This window comes from Staurois parvus, unplaced genomic scaffold (genome assembly GCF_062004578.1).
Source record: "Staurois parvus isolate SC_StPar_1 unplaced genomic scaffold, SC_StPar_1.0 ptg000211l, whole genome shotgun sequence".
NCBI classification, from domain to species: domain Eukaryota; kingdom Metazoa; phylum Chordata; class Amphibia; order Anura; family Ranidae; genus Staurois; species Staurois parvus.
Window position 1 is genome coordinate 761,501 of NW_028318007.1, and position 6,000 is coordinate 767,500.

The 6,000-nt window shown below is 47.5% G+C and overlaps 1 protein-coding gene across 1 annotated transcript in view; it reads right to left on the reverse strand.

Moving 5' to 3' along the window:
• The window catches only part of CNGB1 (cyclic nucleotide gated channel subunit beta 1), a 66,972-nt gene that overhangs the window by 18,358 nt on the left and 42,614 nt on the right, over positions 1-6,000 (reverse strand). The window lies entirely within an intron of this gene.

Below are 6,000 nucleotides of genomic sequence, written 5' to 3' on the forward strand. Positions count from 1 at the left end.
AACAAAACAATGGCCGCAACAGCACAGAATACGCCTTCTGGAGTGGCCCAGTCAGAGTCCTGACCTCAACCCGATTGAAATGCTGTGGCATGACCTTAAGAGAGTGATTCACACCAGACATCCCAAGAATATTGCTACACTGAAACAGTTTTGTGAAGAAGAGGGGTCCAAAATTACTCCAGATTGTTGTGCAGGTCTGATCTGCAACTACAGGAAACGTTTGGTTGAGGTTATTGCTGCCAAAGGAGGGGCAATCAGTTATTAAGCCCAAAGGTTCACATACTTTTTCCTCCCTGCACTGTGAATGTTTACATGTTATGTGCAATTAAACCATGGCAACATCTAATGTTTGTGTAGTATTATGTTCAGCAGACTGTGTTCTTCTATTGTTGTGACTTAGATGACGTTCAGAGCACATTTTATGCCCAATTCATGCAAAACTCCACGTAATCCCAAGGGGTTCACATACTTTTTCTTGCAACTGTATATCATCAATGTACATATAATCATTATATATCATCATTGGACATATAATCATTATATATCATCAATGTACATATAATCATTATAAATTATCATTGTACATATAATCATTATATATTATCATTGTACATATAATCATTATATATTATCATTGTACATATAATCATTATATATCATCATTGTACATATAATCATTATATATCATCATTGTACATATAATCATTATATATTATTATTATTATTATTATACAGTATTTATAAAGCGCCAATAGTTCGCTCAGCGCTGTACATTACAAAGGGGGACAGAACATGTGACAGAACAATACCAATACAATGCAAAACATGAGGGGATTGAGGGCCCTGCTCTTTCAAGCTTACAATCTAGGAGGGAGGGGATGGTGGCACAGGAGGAGATAGCTGTGGGGGATGGAGTGGTAGGAAGAGTGGAGGAGGTCGGCAAGTTAACAGGGGGCGGGGTAGGCTTCCCTGAAGAGATGGGTTTTCAGGGTGCGCCTAAAGGAGAGGAGAGTAGGTGATAATCTGATGGGTTGGGGCAGGGAGTTCCAGAGGATGGGTGACACCCTGGAGAAGTCCTGGAGGCGGGCATGGGAGGAGGAGACCAGGGAACTAGAGAGAAGGAGGTCTTGTGAGGAGCGGAGTGTGCGTGCTGGGCGGTACTTGGATATTAGGTCAGTGATGTAGTTCGGGGCAGTATGGTGGACAGCTTTGTACGTCAGCGTTAGGATTTTGAATTTGATCCGTTGCGCAATCGGAAGCCAGTGGAGGGATTGGCAGAGGGGGGTGGCGGAAACGGAGCGGTTGGAAAGGTGAATGAGTCTGGCAGCCGTATTCAGGATGGACTGAAGCGGGGATAGCCAGCGGCGAGGCAGGCCAGTGAGGAGGGAGTTGCAGTAGTCGAGTCGCGATATGATGAGGGAGTGGATGAGCTGTTTAGTGGTTTCTGGAGTTAGGAACGTTAGGATTTTGGCGATGTTGCGGAGGTGGAGTCTGCACAAGTTTGTTAAAGAGTGGACTTGGGGCTGGAAGGATAGGTTGGAGTCCAAAATGACACCAAGTACTCTGGCCTGCGGGGCGGGTTTGATGGTGGCGTTGTTGGACATGATGGAGAAGTCAATGGGGGGTGGTGTCCGGGCTGGAGGGAAGACAAGAAACTCGGTTTTGGAGAGGTTCAGTTTAAGGAAGTGGAGCGACATCCAGTCTGATATGTCGCTCAACAGGTGTGTCATTCGGGCGGAGACCGAGGGGGTGAGGTGGGGGGTTGAGAGATAGATTTGTGTGTCGTCGGCATAGAGGTGGTAGTTGAAGCCGTGAGAGTGTATGAGTTGGCCAAGGGAGGAGGTGTAGATGGAGAAGAGAAGGGGCCCGAGGACAGAGCCTTGAGGGACCCCAACAGAGAGGGGGAGTGAGAGGGAGGTGGTGGCATTATAGGTAACGCTGAAAGAGCGTTGTGACAGGTAGGATGAGAGCCAGGAGAGAGCAGAATCTCTGAGGCCGAGGGAGTGTAGTTTTTTGAGGAGGAGGGGGTGGTCGACTGTGTCAAAGGCCGCAGAGAGGTCAAGGAGTAGGAGCACTGAATAGTGGCCATTAGCTTTGGCGGTTAGCAGGTCGTTGGAGAGTTTGAGTAAGGCAGTTTCGGTGGAGTGTAGGGGACGGAAGCCGGACTGTAGGGGATCGAGGAGGTTGTTGTCGTTGAGGTGAGAGCATAGGCGGGCGTAGACTAGGCGCTCGAGGAGTTTAGATGTAAATGGGAGCAGGGAGATGGGTCTGAGGTTGTTCGGGTCATTGGGGTCCAGGGAGGGCTTTTTAAGTATGGGGGTGATGTGTGCATGTTTCAGAGGGGAAGGGAAAGTGCCGGAGGAGAGGGAGAGATTGAAGATGTGGGTGAGGGAGCATAGGATGGAGGGGGAGGGAGGTTGTAGGAGTTGTGTGGGGATAGGGTCAAGGGGGCAGGTGGTGAGGCGGGCATCAGAGAGGATCTTGGAGACTTCTTCGATGGTAGTAAGGTCAAAGGTGCGGAGTGTTGGGGGAGCTTCAGTATGAGGAATGTAGGGTGGGGTGGGAGAGGAGGTCAGAGCAGTGGTGGGGCCGTGGGAGAGGGGTGTAGAGGGGGTAGCTGAGTGAGGGGGAAGGGGGTTGGAGGGAGTTTGAGCAGCGACGAAGTCCCTGTGGGTTATGTCGAGGGGGAGGGGGGATGAGGGGGTAGCTGTGTGAGAGGGGACGGGTTGAGAAGGCGTGTGAGTTGCGGCAATGTCCTTGCGAATTGTGTCAATCTTGTTTTTGAAGTGATTGGCAATCTCAAGGGCAGTGAGTGAGGTGCTGGGTGGAGGTGGGGGTGGCGAGAGTAGAGAGTTGAAGGTGGAGAAGAGTCGGCGAGGATTGGAGGAGAGGGCCTTGATGAGGGTCAGGAAGTAGGCTTGTTTGGCAGTATGGAGGGAGGAGGTGTAGGTGTGGAAGGCAGATTTGTATCGGGTGAATGCTTGTTGGGATTTGGTTTTGCGCCATAGTCGCTCCAGGGCACGACTGTGTCGTTTGAGGGTTTTGGTGTGATCAGTCTGCCAGGGCTGGAGCGGTCGGGGTCTGATGTTGCGTGTGGTTAAAGGCGCTAGTGAGTCAAGGGCGGTTGACAGCGCATTGTTGTAGGCGGTCATAGCCAAGTCGGGGCAGGACAGGGGGAGGATGCGGTCATGGAGTTGATCAACTGCGGAGTGGAGGGAGGCAGGGTTAAGGTTGCGGAGGTTACGGCTGGTAGTAGTGTGACATTTGGAAGGGTAGGCGTTGGAGGAAGAGGAGATAGAGAAAGTAATCAGGTTGTGGTCAGAGAGAGGGAAGGGGGTGTTAGTGAGGTTGGGGGGAGCGCAGCGGTTGGAGAAGACAAGATCAAGGATATTACCGTCGGAGTGGGTGGTGGATTGTATGCACTGTGCAAGTGCAAAGGAGGAGGTTAAGTGGAGGAGACGGGCTGTGTCCGGGTTGTCGAGGTTGACAGGGATGTTGAAATCCCCAAGGATGATAGTGGGTAGCTCAGAGGAGAGGAAGAAGGGTAGCCAGCAGGAGAAGTCTTCCAGGAAGCGGGGTATGGATCCAGGAGGCCGGTATATCACAGCAATCTTCAGGAGGGTTGGGGAGAATAGTCGGACGCAGTGGGCCTCGAAGGAGGAGAAGGATAGGGAGGGGGGGTTTGGGAGGACTCGGAAGGTGCTCAGCGGTGACAGGAGCAGGCCAACCCCACCACCTTTACGACCGTTGGGCCTGGGTGAGTGGGTCCAGGTGAGACCGCCGTAGGAGAGTGCAGCAGGGGAGGTAGAGTCAGTGGGCTGGATCCAGGTTTCCGTAATCGCCAGGAGGTTGAGGGAGCGGGAAACAAAGAGGTCGTGGATGGCGGTAAGCTTGTTGCACACCGATCGGGCGTTCAGGAGTGCACATGAAACCGGGGGGGAGATATATCATCATTGTACATATAATCATTATATATCATCAATGTACATATAATCATTATATATCATCATTGTACATATAATCATTATATATCATCAATGTACATATAATCATTATATATCATCATTGTACATATATTCATTGTACATATAATCATTATATATCATCATTGTACATATATTCATTGTACATATAATCATTATATATCATCATTGTACATATAATCATATATCATCATTGTACATATAATCATTATATATCATCATTGTACATATAATCATTGTACATATAATCATTATATATCATCATTGTACATATAATCATTATATATCATCATTGTACATATAATCATTATATATCATCATTGTACATATAATCATTGTATATTATCATTGTATGTCATAATTTTTGTTACACTGAGCAGATATTTCATTGTACAGCACGCTGTGCTTCCCATACAGAGAGCTCAGCAATATCCAGGCAAGGGAGCCACTGATAACACTGAGTGGGTGATCAGTACTGAACACACTAAATCTAAAGTTTAATCTGTCTATATTTCCTTCCTTCCTTCCCTTTCCATCATTTCCTGGTTCCTCCCTCCCCTCTCATCAACATAATAATGACATTTTTATATAAAACCTTTCCATTTTCATTGCATACAGTGAAGGAAATAAATATTTGCTCCCCGGCTGATTTTGAATGTTTGCCCACTCACAAAGAAATGATCAGTCTAAAAATCGAATGGTAGGTGTCTTTCATACAGGTAACAAGCTGAGAGTAGAAGCAGTCTCTTAAAGGGAGTGTTGCTAATCTCATTTTGTTACCTGTATAAAAGACACCTGTCCACAGGAGCAATCAAACAATCAGATTCCAAACTCTCCACCATGGCAAAGACCAAAGAGCTGTCCAAGGATGTCAGGGACAAGATTGTAGACCTACACAAGGCTGGACTGGGCTACCAAACTATCGCCAAGCAGCTTGAAATCCTGCAGTGCCCACAAGGTCCCTCTGCTCAAGAAAGCACATGTCCAGGCCCATCTGAAGTTTGCCACTGAACATCTGAATGATGCAGAGGAGGACTGGTTGGAAGTGTTGTGGTCAGATGAGACCAAAATCCAGCTCTTTGGCATCAACTCAACTTGCCGTGTTTGGAGGAGGAATGCTGCCTATGACCCCAAGAACACCATCCCAACTGTCTACATGGTGGTGGAAACATTCTGCTTTGGGGGTGTTTTTCTGCTAAGGGGACAGGACAACTGCACCGCATCAAAGTACTAAGTCATGTTTTGTGAAGGGGATCAAATACTTATTTCCCTCATGAACATGCAAATCAGTGCATCATTTGTTAGACATGCATTTCTTTTGAATTTTTTGTTGCTATTCTGTCTCTCAGTGTTACAATACACCTACCATTCGATTTTTAGACTGATCATTTCTTTGTGAGGGGCGAACATTCAAAATCAGCAGGGGATCAAATACTTATTTCCTCCACTGTACCTTATTTTAGACCCACTGAGGTCATCACTGGGTCTCTGTGCTTCTCCATGTAATGAAGGCAGATCATGGCTTATGGAAGGGGCCAGCAGGGTGCTGTACATAGATTCCTGAAAACATCACATTACCCTGCCTCAGTAGGGTGTCAATCTGGAGGAGTGTTCACAGGCAGACTATAATTGCATGCAGACCGCCCTAGTTAACAGCCACATGTGGTGCTGCGCTTTCATGATTGGAACTGAAATCCAGTGAATGAAGGGGGGGGTCAAGTAAGACAGTCAGACTTGGGAGGAAAGTGCTAGATGAGGCCTGATGTCCTCCAGCCAGGAAATGAGGCAGACTGTATCTGACTTGCTTCAGCTTCTAATGCACATTGTGAGAAGCTCACAATGTGCAGTGAAGTCCGACTAAGTAACTTCAGTACAGGATAGGAGCCTAAACAACTGTGCAAGAGTGAAGGGAAGGCTGGAGGTCAGATTAAAGTCCACTGTGCAGGATTTTGTGAGGACTGTGTGTGATTGAGGGTGGGACAAGAGGAGGACATGTTATCAGGGGTGGAAGGGATTC